We start from the raw sequence: 13,280 nt of genomic DNA, 5'->3' as shown, positions 1-13,280 counted from the left end.
GCAGTGTTAAATCTCTTACTTTCAGTGTGCTAATTTTTTCCAAATCCTCCCAACCTGAGCTGGAATATTTCTGTAAACTTGACTCTGTCTCAACTATTTCCTCAAAAAAAAAAAAACCAAAAACTGAAAGTGTCATGAGGTTTTGGGTTCAATCCCCAGTACCAACATTAAATAAATAAATAAACCCAATTACCTTCCTGGAACAAAACAAAACAAATTTTTAAAAAATGGAAGTATTTCTAAGCTTTTTTTTTTTTCACTTCCTATTTGAAAATAATTTCCCACTTAGAGGAAAATTGCAAGAATAAGACAAATATAGACAATCCCAGTTGATCTTTTGCCTGGGTTCAACTATTAACCATTTGCTTTCTCCCTCTCTCTTTATATATGTATGTGTAGATATGTGTGTCTGCACACACATATAAACACACACACACACAATTTTTTTTAACTCTTTGAGAGGAGGCTGTATATATCATGGCTTTTTCTTATCACAGTAATCAGCTTCATTCAACTTACGCCTTTTAAGCAATTCTGCCATCTGTATTTCAGTTTTATCAATTGGCCCAATAACGTCCTCTCTAGCATTTTTCCTCCTCCAGTATAGAATCCAGTCTACGATCATGTATTGCATTAATTGCCCTTTAATCCGGAAACTTTCCACAGCCTTTCTTTGGCTTTTAAGACACTGACATTTTTGCAGGCTATGTGACACTCCCTCTCCCCCATTTTTTAATGGAATGTTTCTCCTATTACACGAATGTGATGTGTGTCATTCCTCATGGTGAGCTTCAGGTTTTGTATTTCAGACCAGCGTGTGACGTTGGTGATGCTGTGTCCTTCTAGGTCATGCCATCTGCATGCACATGATGTCCATCTGCTCCTCATTGTGATGCTAATTTTTTTCACCCAGTTGAGGTGTTGACTAATTTCTCTACTGTAGTCAGAAATTTCCTCTTGCAGTCAATAAGCATTTGGTGGGAAGATAATTTCAGGCCATGCAAACATGTTTCTCCTCATCAAAAATTTCCTTTAGATTTCATATTCCTTGGTGATTCTTGCCTGGCCCCTTCTTTTCTATAATCATTAAAAATGGTCATTATTCCAACGCCAGCACTCTCTACATCTACAGCTTGGCACATAGCATAAATATTTGTTTATATGTTAGTAGCATGTATTTCTGCATTTTTTTAAAAAAATGTGGACTTTTATTTTTAACCATGATGCTTAATAGAATTTCGTTTTCTAGTGAACCGTTACGTTTCTGCTTTAACCTTTGGCTCAGCCTAGGTTAGCCAGTCTGTACAAGTTACTTTTGCATTGGTGGTAGGGTTGTGTGGCACAGGAATAGGTTTTCTCAATATCTTTTAATGATGGTGATGTAAATATGTAAATCAGTGCATTGTGATGCCTTATAATTTTACACATTGGTAATAAACTATGATGGATATTTGGGAATCATTCAGTAATGTAGAGAGATTTGATTTAGATCTAAGTTCTAGTCCTGCTGTTGTCATTAGGTAGCTGTATAAGCTTGAGTGAGCTGCTTAGTTTCTCAGATTTTATTGCCTCATCTGCAACTGCAGGATGAAAAGGCATATAAACAGTCTCTGGAATTCAACTCTGGAATTCGCTATTGCTAGTTTCAAAATAATAAAGATTCTGAATATACTGAATGATTATCCCTAAAAAAGTTTCTTTCAGGATATTTTATGACTTCAAAATTGACTATGAATCTTTAAACCAAAATTCAGTTTTTTCTTCTCATGAGAATTTTGGGACTTATGTTTTAAAGTACAGTTAAAGTAATGGTAGTTAGCATTTTCCTCCATCCCATCCACAAGTTCGAAGTTACTTTTTCTTCTTGGAGAATTTTATTAAAAGCTTATTTTACGGTAAGCATTTACTCCTTAAGGAAAGAGGAAAATTCCTCACAATACGTAATTTCTTATTTTTTAAATAGAAGTGCTCTTGGGCCATTGCAATATTATTCTGAACACATAAATAGTAATCCTGTATGTTTACTGCCAAGTAAATTCTAATTAAAACAACATTGTTACAAAGTAATATATCTAGTCCTGGTTGTCACACACAAAACAGATTCATTGATAAAACACGTTAGGTGATCTAAGATATTTGGGAGTAAGATACAAAGACAAGGAGAACTATTAATAGAAAACATGAGAGGACCCCCCCTCCAAAGTCTGTCCACTGACATTCTTATCAAAGAGCCACTTAGCTTACCATTTTATTTATTCTGCGAGTTTTTATAGTGTTACCACAAAAAGCCAACTTAAAATAGTACCTGGCACATGACACTCAAATGTTAGCAGTGTTAATATTTGTGTTACTATCACATTATGGGTAAGCTTGGGCACAGAAGCCAGACTGTGATTAACCATTTACAACTGGACAGTGAAGGTTTAAAATGTAACCCTCATATCTTTTCTTCAGAGGATTCAGTACTTCTAATTGCAGTCTAAAGAAAACTATTTGCAGGCTGTTTGACCAAGTCTTCTGTCCCCCACCTTCTGTTGTATGACGGGCGGCGGCAGCTGGTGGAGGGCTGCCAGGCAAAGCGCCGTCTTAATTTCTCATTGTTCTGCTGCAATCTGCTCAGGGTTCAGTGTTGTATCACTTATTTCAGTATGTCCCTCAGTACATGTTAATAACTTTTCTTGCTTTTGGTGCTCCTGGCAGGGCCACTGATCTCTTTATGTTTCTTGGGTCAGACTACATCTAAATTATCTCTGCCAATTACATCTAACAGATTTGATAGAGAATAGGGCTGAAGAGGTAGACATGTACACCTATTAAAACTTTTTCTTTTCCCTCCCTTTCTTTTGTCTTCCAAACAAGCCTGATGTTCCTGGAGGTACATTTGTACAAAGAACGTGCTTCACTCTGACCCCTCTCCGCCCAGCTGCTATCCTCACCCCTGTTGTCCCCTTCTTAGAGCTGTCTGTCCACCTTCCTCCTGACTCAACGTACCATTTATCAGGGTGCATCTTTGTGTTTTTGCCTCCTATTCCCCAGCTAGACTGCAAGCTCCAGAATGCCTGTCTGCTCTGACTTTCTACTCCCCACTCTTCCTAACACAACACCATGTTGTAGGAGGCGTTCAATAAATAATATTGGTGGAATGGATAATTATTCATGGAAAGTGATGGATTCCTTTAGTTGTAGAGTGAGAGTAATGATGAGATTCTGTATACTGTGAGGATGTCCTAATTAGAGTAACCATCTAAAACCTTTTTAAAGGGGGAAGGTATAGCTCTGTGATAGAGTACATGCTTAGCATGCACAAGGTCCTGGATTCAATCCCTAGTACCGCCATTTAAAAAAAAAAAACACACCTATAGAAATGAATGGTAAATATATTTAAAAAAAAACTTTTTAGTTTTGTCCAGTGTACCTTTTACAATTGTGATTAGGCTTCAAGTCCATGTAATGGGCCAAATCCTGTTTAGTTCCTCAAAAAATACGGTGACAAAATTGTGAAGAGATGATCAGTGTCCACATGCAAGGAAACTTCCTTAATCTGCTTCTAAGCCATCCTGCAGTCACACTGGTTTAAATATTTTGTTGATTCTTTGAAGACGGAGGTTGAGGGGATATATGTATTCAAGTGTGGAAAAAATGATAAAATCGATATCAAAGCTGTTTATGTCCAAATGATAGGATTACACTTGATACCACAGAATTTCATGTTTGACACGACAACCTAACATATCGGAAAAGAATAGACCCTCAACCTGAGAGGCAGTCAGACGTTAGTAAGATATAAATGAAGGCCCTTGTTGGGGAGGTATGAATTTCAGTAAATGTATGACCTATTGTGATTTAAATGCCATAGGCAAGCTTCGAGGTAATGTGAACTACCTTCTCAAGGAGGAGATTAATTCCTCACCGGAAGTAGCTAGTTTTCCTTGGCAATGCTTAATGTAGTGGTGTTCCCTCTCCCAGACACATTGGGCATTCCAGATAAATGGCATGTTGCCAATTCACCCTGAGTAGCCTAGTAGCTGGCAGAATACATGCTCAGCCTGTGTCTGCCTGCTGGGACGCCAGCCGGGAGTGCTGATGAAGTGTCAGATGTATACTTTGTGTACATTAATCTGAAGAGGGCAAAACTCATTTCCCCGTTTGCTTCCTCCATCTTTCTGTCCCTCCCTGCACACTTGGGTAGTTTATCAAAGAAGTCATAGTCGTCAGAAGCAGGGGATTTATACAGATGCTGCTTTCTGGCAAGAAAGATGGAAATTTCAGGAGGCAAAGCCAGACCAGGGGTAACTTATTTTTCTCTAGGAAAATAAGGTTGTAAGCCTTGAGGATTAAAGTTTAGAAATGGGATGTGTGGCCATCAGAAGAAACAGTCACTTCGTTTGTACTTTGGAGTAATGGCTGGATGGCAGGAGCATGGTGAAAATTAATTTCCAGTCTTTTTCTCCAGTTTTCTGTTTGATTTGAATCACGAGCCTCATCTGTTTTGCTTTTTGTGAACAGCCCCATCACATTCTTTCTTATTGAGGTCTTCCTTGACCATCCTCTTTGAAAGTGTTTCTCTCTCTACATACCTCACGTATCATTTATTTCACCCACTTTTCTCAGTAGCTTTATCTCCTTCCAATATGCCACATAATTTGCTTATTATATATCTCATTACTCTGATCAAAAATTCATGAGGGCAGAGATTTTTTTGTTTTTCTATCTGTTTCCCTGGGGCTTGGAGCAGTGCCTGGCATGCAGTAGGTGCTCAGTGAAGACTTGTTGAATGCATAAGTGAATATATTTCCATTCTGCACATTTGAAGTGTCCTTGAACAGACTGTTTTTTTTTTTATTTTAGTATGTGTTTAACCTCTTAGGTTTATATTATTTAGCCTAATGAAGAAGTTATTCTTCAAGCCAGAGAGCAGTTAACTTTGGAAACTGTGTTCAGGAATTAAACTCTACTGGTTCAGTTGGAGAATGGGAACAAGACAGGAATGCAGAGTGGTTGAGATCACCTCCAGTTTCTACCACTTATTAACTGTGTGAATCTCAGCCTTTTCATCTGTGAAATGGGGCTGATGATTGCGGTCCCCTTAGAAGGTTACTGTGAAGAATAAATGAGTGAACTCTTGGGCATTACCTTGCACAGGACTTTTCAGTCAAAAAGTGCTGATGTCAGTGATCCTGGGGTTGGTAGGAAGAAATGTGTCCTGGGGGTTGTCAGCTGGGCTTAGCTGAGACAGTATTCTCAGGAGGGAGGACATCAGAGCCTTTGATTTGAGGTAGCAGTTTCACTTAGTTTCCATTAGCTCTTTGCGTGATGGGGGACCAACTGCTTGTTTCTTTCTTCCTCATTTTCACTCAGAATTCGTCAACCCGACAAACTGCAAATTATCTTTCTAGAACAGTGAATTGTTTTGAAGGGGGAAGTGCTTTCAAATACTGTTTTTCAATTTTTAGCATTAGGTTAAACGGTATAATTTTATGTTTCTTTAGTGGCCCTCTTTTGACATTGTATCCATTTCTTGTAATGGAAAAATTACATTTCGTGATGTACTATAAATATTAAAACCAAACTATTTAAACTGTAGTAAACTCAAAGAGCCTTGATGAATATTCATCTTTTCCATTTGCAAAAGTGCATTATGAAGAGTCAGGGAAAATTTACTGAACGTATGCAAAAGTGCGTTTTTCCTTTTTAATTCATTCAGAATGCACCAGTGTAATGTCAGCATTTATTTAGAGTGCAGGCTTTATTTGCAGTCATTTAATATTATATCAATACTTCATTAGCCTTATAGCTCAAAAACAAAACCCTGAGCCAAAGTCCAACTAGTTAGCTCTGAGAGAGAGTCTGTTAAATATTGATGGAGGAGCAATTTGAATGCCCTTGGATGAATTGTTTAACAAAAGTTGTAGGATATAGCCATGAATTAGCATTTTTCCTTAGCCATTATGGCTCAATTTAAAGGCTGCGTAATATTCCAGTGTATGGATTTCTCATAATTTATTACACTGTTTCCCCCTTTAGGTTATTTCCAAGTTTTTCCTATTGAAAATAATGATAATGAGCAGGCTTTTAATAAGTCATTGTTCATCTCTATATTTTCAGGGTAGTTTCTTGGAAGGGTTACTATGGCAAAAGATATGAGCTTTATGGAGGTTCTCCATACTTTTGCTGAATTGTTTCTAAGCACAATTTTGTGCTTCCATATATTGAGAAAATATACCTTACTACACTCTGGCCAGCAGCCAGTATTGTCTTCTTAAAACTCCAAAAAACACCTTTGCTGGTTTGTTAAGTGAAAAATTATCATTCTTTTTTTAAATGTATTTTTTATTTTTAGTAAAGTTGGTATGGTTTTTGGCCACATTGAACTCTTACACGAAAGCCCTCAGATAAAGCAAATATGAAATTAGGGTTATCGGTGCTTCCTCCTGTACCTTCTCCCTTCCATTCCTTAAATCAGCTTACTATACCAACGATTGGTAACCTGTATTTCTCTTGGGATGCAAGAACTGCTGGATGTGATTACAATGTATGTAGCTGAAGGTGTTATTCCACAGCTCAGGGTTTTTTTCATCTGGAAAGTAGTAATCTCAATTGTGAAATGGTGCCTTCAGCTGTGGACGTTGTAATCAAAGTCTCAGGAGCACTTGTGTTCCAGGAGTCATACGTCTCCTAGTTATTACCCTCTGAGCTAGGTTCTGGTGATAGTAATGGGGTGAATTTTCATAGCTCAGTGCTGAAATAGCAGTAGGGACCCCTGAGCAGATTATTACAGGTCAGGCCTGATCCATGAAGATAGATCTCATTATAAGCTCACCTGTGCCCATCCATGGACAGTCTGGCTTAATATGAGTCAGTTAATCAAAGATCAGGTTAAAACTGAACTATAAAATCCTCACTATAATGCGGCTACTGCCTCCGGGAAAGGTAGTCTAAATGTGTGTCCTCACTCTAAGCATGCCTGGGTGCCAAAAGAATAATTAACAGAAAACATGTGAAGTACATGATGATTCAGTCTATGAATGATGAACTACTACTTACTTGGGGGGAGAGATTTTTTTTCTCTGCAATGAAACTCCACCCAGAAGTAGTCACTTAAAACTTTCCATCCTGGTTTCCCCTTCCTTACATTTTTGCAAAAGTTAAAAAAAGTCTTCATGACTGTTTGTATGTATTGTCCTTCCTGGAAAGGACAGGGTGCCTGCTGGAGTGGCTCTCTGCGTGGGTGTGCCTGGGCAGCCTGATCAAGTGTGGGCTCGTCATTATGAAAGGCATCTGAGAGTCAGTGAGGTGAATGGCACCTTCAAACACTCTGGGGTTTAATGCATGGAGATGCATGCTCTCTCTTAATTACTTACCATCATAGAGGGGAGCAAAACAGATTTATAATAGCAGTATAATGTGTGTGACGGGTGGGGGCTGGGGGAAGGATGGAGGGAGGGATAGGTAGGTGGGTAAGTAGGTAAGACTGGGGAGGGGAGGAGGAAGGGAGAGAGAAAGCAAGCTTAGCTTTCACTTAACGCTCACTTACCCAACTGGTGTCCCTGTTTAGGACTTGGCCAACCCGTTCACCAAGCTTTAGGAGACGATCTAGAGAGTGGTGAGTGCTGGCACTTGAGCTGTCTTATCCTCACCGTGTCTTTAGCACCACGCCGCTGCCTGGTGTGTACTATTTAGTACTTAGATGATGGTGGTTTATTAACAAATGTCAAGGAGGTCATAATTCCAAGTTTTGATAGTTTCTGAGGCTCCTGTTGTTTCTGCTTGTTGTTCCAAGGCTCCTGGAGTCCAGATAGTTTGGACGGTTGGGTTGTGAAGGATTTGACTGGGTTGTGTGTCTGGGGAGATGACTGAGATAAAGGTGGTGAAGCAGTGACAGCTGCCGTGATGAAGGTGAAGTGGTGGACAGGCCCCTCTCTGGTGGACTCCTGGTGTGACACAGCTTGCCCTTTCTGGTGTCCTTTTGCCCCTGTGGTAAAATTGCAGCATTGCCAATTTGTTATCTTAATGTAAAAGGGAGTCTGTAGCTCAGAAAACAAGAAATCCGGAATAATTACACAGTGGTTTATGGGAGGGAAGGTATTTGGATGTAGTAGTTCCTTTCATGGGAAAAATGAAGGTTTTTTTTTTTTAATTCATAGGCTTCTTGGGAAATTCTCGATTACTGTGGCTCTGGAAAAGCCCATGTGTTTCAGCACATTTCCTACCTGAATTTTCGATATACTTGGGTGGTCAGTAGAATGAGTATATTGGTAATTATTCCTTGGTCATTGGCACCCAAAGTACCAATCTGCCATTGAATTCTGAATCAGTATAGTCTTCATTTATCAGTTAATTGACTATTAATGGAGTCTTTGGCATAGGTGTTAAAACCCGTGTATACAAGATGGGACACAGGGTCTTGCTTTTTAAGGGACTTCTAAGCTAGTTGACGTAAGCTCCTGGGAAATGAGAGGGCAAAGTGGATGATGATTACACGCTGGATAGTTTACAGTGTGAGTATTTATTGACTTAGGGGAATGATGGAGGCTGCAGGTTCTGGAAAGGTGTCGTTAGGCAAGCTTCAAAGTGTAGTAGAGCTACATACACGGTAGGATGGGGCGGGGCATGGTGGATACTGTGGACGGTGTGGTGTGGACAGTGATGTTTCTTAACATGATGTTTCTAGAATAGTCAGGATCACATGAAAACTCAGAGGCTCATGGGTATCAGTGATACAATGATTTCTGACTTAATCTGAACCCTAGAAGATGACCCAAACTGCCACCACCTATCTCTTAGTGAGAAGAATGTCTGTCTGAGATTGATGGGAAGCCTTCGAGTACCCAATCTGTTGATTTCTTTTTACTTAGGAAATCTCTCAGGTGGAAAGCCTATTATGTTCAGGTATTTTCGCCATGAGGGAATAAGTCTTTATTTTTGTTAGATCAATGACTAGATGTTAATAATGGTTTACTGGATTATGGGATCTTTTCTTTGTAATTTGGCACTGTTTTGTTTTGTTTTGTTTTGTTTTGTTTTTAAGTGAAGAATGAGCCATGTGGCATATCCAGTGTAGCTATTTGTGATATACTAAATACTTTGTTTTATTGTTCAGGGTGCATCAGCCTCCATTTAAAGAAAACACTTAAACCATGGGTGCCTAGTTAAAGAGAGTGGGTTTTCTTTTTTCTTTACAAATGTAAATTTTTTTTACAAACGTTTTTACAAATACATAAAAAGGCATAAAGCCCTTGCTTAAGTTTTAGTGATTCTGACCTCATAGGAGGACTGGTCTGCATTCCAAGCCCTAGTGCTCCTGCAAGTTTGCTTCCTTGGAGCCCTAACTTCTGTTCCTTCTTTCTTTATCTATTTTTCTTTGTCTCTCTACCGTCCCGTCCAAGGTGATTCACGACTTAAACTTGAATTGTTCTCCAGATGGTGTATATCCTAACCACCTAAAAATTCATGATACCACATTGTTGTTGGCACTGTGGAATTCTACATTCACTAAGTCATGGCTGGGCTTTAATACGTCATAGATTTATTTATACATCTATCCCCAAGAAAACAGGGGTATACACTTACCATTCTTTTTGCAAGAATGAATGCTCCGAGAAGTCCTGTGAAATCTCTTCATTATGTGAAACCAAATTTGTGTTTCTTTCATTACAGATTCCCCTGCTTTGCTTATATAGGTGCTGAGTTAAGTATGTTTATTTCTCTCCTTTGTTTAAGTATGTAAATGTAAGTCAGTTGCTTTTTTGTTGTTGTTCTTAGACACAAGCAATGATAAGTTTTAGCCTAATAAATAATAAGAACCAGTGATAACATTTTGTCCACCCCTCCCCACCTCCAGCTTTTTACATAGCTCTGATGAAAAAGTCATTAAGAAACTTCTGTGTTTTCCCCATTTACTGGAACATCCATCCCCTGACAGATTCATGTGATGGAAGATGGAGGATTTCTTATCTTTAAGTGCTTCTAAAGTTTGGTAAAATAATGTGGGCAGTAGTGAACCACCTACCATTCCCTAAAGGGTGTTAAGAGTCCTAGTCTAATGCATTTCCTTGCCCTGGAGAGAAAACGCCTCTCTGTGCAGCTGCCTTCTTTTTGCCTGGCTAGTGCCTCTCTGCACTTCAGCACATGCCCTTCCTCTTCCAGGAAGCTTTCTCTGATGTCTGTCTCCATCCTCACACCAAGCTGGATTGTATGCACCCTCCTTTGAATTGTGCATATCTGAACCAAAACATTTACTACATGAATTTGTTAGGATCTCTTTGCTTGCCTTCTCCCCCTCCCCTTCTCATTTCCAAATGGTCTGATTGCCTAATGAGCCCAGGAAAATAATCTATAACCGATGAGGATGTGAGACAAAAAGATTTAATTGGGTGGGCTCTTAGAAGTGACAGTAGTTGAACTATCATGGGTTTATATTAGGTCGTGCCTATAAAACCTCTCAACATTTTAATTGACCTTTGAGAGCCTTGCTTCTGAAAATGAAGCCTGGAATTGGAGAATTTTATGGATGGAACAGACCTTGGGTCAGCCCTCTCCCCTTGCCTGGAGAGATTTTGCACTTCAGTGGCCTTTGTCTAAATTGTGATGATTTTTTACAAGCACTTTATTTATAATTTAATTATTGTAGGTAGTTCAGAGCATGTGCTCCAGAGTCAGGGTGCCTGGGTTGGCATCTGGACTTTACCACTTACTACATGGGTGACCTTGACCAAGGAACAGAATGTTCCTGTGCCTCTGAAAAATGGGAGTATTAGTCGTACCTATGTTACGTGGCTGTTGCTGGAATCAAGTGAGATGGTACGTGTTAAGGCAATTGGAACACACAGGCAGAGCACGAGAACATTAACTATTATCATCTGGTCCAAGGGTAGTAAGCTGATTTATTTCTTAAACCAGAGAATTTAAGTTCTATTAAATGCATATCTGAAGATTATGGTTGAAGGAATTGATGAAGCTGGCCTTGTAAAGATACATTTCTCTGATTATTTTCAAAAAACTGCAGGTCTCTCCTGTGTTCTCTGCAGGATAACTTGTAAGGCGTGAAGCTTGTTTGAAATGAAAGTTTATGGGGAAACGATAATATGGTGTTTTCAATATGAAGTAAACTTTTAGGTGTGATGTCATTAAACAATAAAAAGTAAAAAGGCAACCAGAAAAGAGAACCCCAATTCCTTTCTTTTCATTCGTCTCATTGGATCATACAGAAACCTCATGAGCCTGCTTTTTGTATCAGATACGCAGTTTCCTTCCTCTTGGATGACATGACATTTTGTGTACCGTGTATCACAGTGCCTGTGTATTTGGACCTTCAGAATTTGGACATCTATTTTACTGAATATATTATTAATATTGCTATCATTTATTTGGCTTTGCTGAATTTTGCTGTTTCTCCAGGTGTAACAAAGTTAGAGGATGCCTGTTGGGCCTCTCACATTTTTGCTTCCTCGCCCCATCGGTGAAACACTCAGAGTATGTACTCCCTAATGAGTAAATGTATTTTCAAATGATTTACATGTAGTTAGAGGGGGTAGTACCAATATCTTAACAGAGCTGTGAATCTCCACTAGGAAACCATTAGAGAGGACATTTACTGTGGGGTTTCAGCAGGGGCCTGGAGGCTGCTCCCTTTGCCAGGGTTAACCATTTAGCTGCCATATCCCGGAGAGGAACAGGGAGTCCTGGGGTAGGGGATGGCAGTGCTTGAGGCAACGGCTGTTTGGTAACCTGGAAGGAAGTATTTTAGCCACCAGAGCTGGTGCATATCAGCTGAATATCAGCCTGAACGTCAACTTATGAAATGTACTAAAACCAACCAAAAAAAGGAGACATAAAAAATGGAAACTAGTATTGTAATTTTTTTCCTGAACCACATTTGATCATATTGTATACCCCTGGGTGCCCATATTCTAGCTCGTAGATCCCTGGAATAAACTACAGGGTCTGCTTTGTAAGCCTGCTGAGGTAGAGCTTTATTGACTAAAAAGAGTTTTGAATATTCTGTGAGGTTGCCTTTTCTTTTTCAGAAAGGTTTATTGTATTTTACTTAAAAGTGGAAGAAATAGCAGATCTTTGCTATTCCTGTCATTAACTGCCACTAAATTGACACAAATGTTAACAACTATTGTGAGACCTGTTTCCAAGTCAATTATGTTAATTAGAATGTAACGTGCCAATAAATGCATGTATTCAAACATGATACCATCACTTTTTGTGTTTTCTTCTCCAGATGTAAGACATTCATTTATTTGCTGCTTGAAAAGCTGCAGAATTATGGCTAAGATAACAAATAATTGCCAGCAAATAAAATTGGTTCTTTAGAAATATGCTGTAATTGGTTGGTTGTAGGAAAGGCAGAAACAAATGATAGCATGTTAAGCATATAAATTAGGAACATTGCTTATAAAATCCTTAGTTTTGGGCTTTTCATTTAAATAAGCCTTCTTATTGCAATTAATATTATAGTTGGTTTATGACCCTTAAAATATATTCCCCTTCAGCATCTCTTGGAGTTCTAATTCAGCTTTCTTATACATGTTAGATGATTTGCAATTTAGATTCTAATTTGGTTTTTATTCTTCAAAATGCCATATTTTTGTATTTCATTTTTATTTAAAGCATGATTCTCTCTGTGTTTGTGGAAGTTAGGCATAAATAAACTACTAGAAAAATCAAGCTTTTAAGTGAGCTGAAAACATAAAATATTTTAATAGGAATTTCAATAGGAGTAACTAAACTAAATATTTGAAAGCCCAACCAGAAAATTATGGCACTTTGGAAGCAAACTTTATGGGACGTGGTGTTCCTAATTTACCCTCTGTTACAGTTCTTTAAAAATAGCATTTCTATTTGTTGATTTTAAATCCTGATCACTTCTTATGTATGTAAGAGCGTTAAACAGGCCTCTGTCTGATGATTTGGGGGCCATATCTACTTGAAGATGGAGTTTGGGTCTCTGTAGTTTTTTTAGAGTTTTGAGCATATTTTTTTCTATTGAGAGTGAGTGCCTATCTTCTAATTTGAGTATGTGGGTTGTTTTGGTTTTTTTCCAATTGTGACCCACATAAATCAGCCCTGCACGTCCAGTGCCATGACCTTAATTCTCTAGAACTTGCAATATACCTTTCTCAGTTAAGTGAACTCATGGTCTGGCTCCAGCGTGATGCGCTCAGAAGGGAAGAACATTTCTTCTTAACCCCTCTTACCACAATCACTGCTTAATTCTGCTGGCAGGTGCTGTGTGCCGCCTAGGTTTCTGCTGAGATATTCTGCTCAACATT

At 38.8% G+C, this 13,280-nt stretch overlaps 1 protein-coding gene across 3 annotated transcripts in view; it reads left to right on the top strand.

Moving 5' to 3' along the window:
* Positions 1-13,280, top strand: part of MAST4 (microtubule associated serine/threonine kinase family member 4) — a 517,925-nt gene that overhangs the window by 170,900 nt on the left and 333,745 nt on the right. The window lies entirely within an intron of this gene.

Source organism: Vicugna pacos, chromosome 3 (genome assembly GCF_048564905.1).
Source record: "Vicugna pacos chromosome 3, VicPac4, whole genome shotgun sequence".
NCBI lineage: Eukaryota > Metazoa > Chordata > Mammalia > Artiodactyla > Camelidae > Vicugna > Vicugna pacos.
Note: the sequence above shows the minus strand (reverse complement) of the source record. Positions and strands in the feature narration are given on the sequence as shown.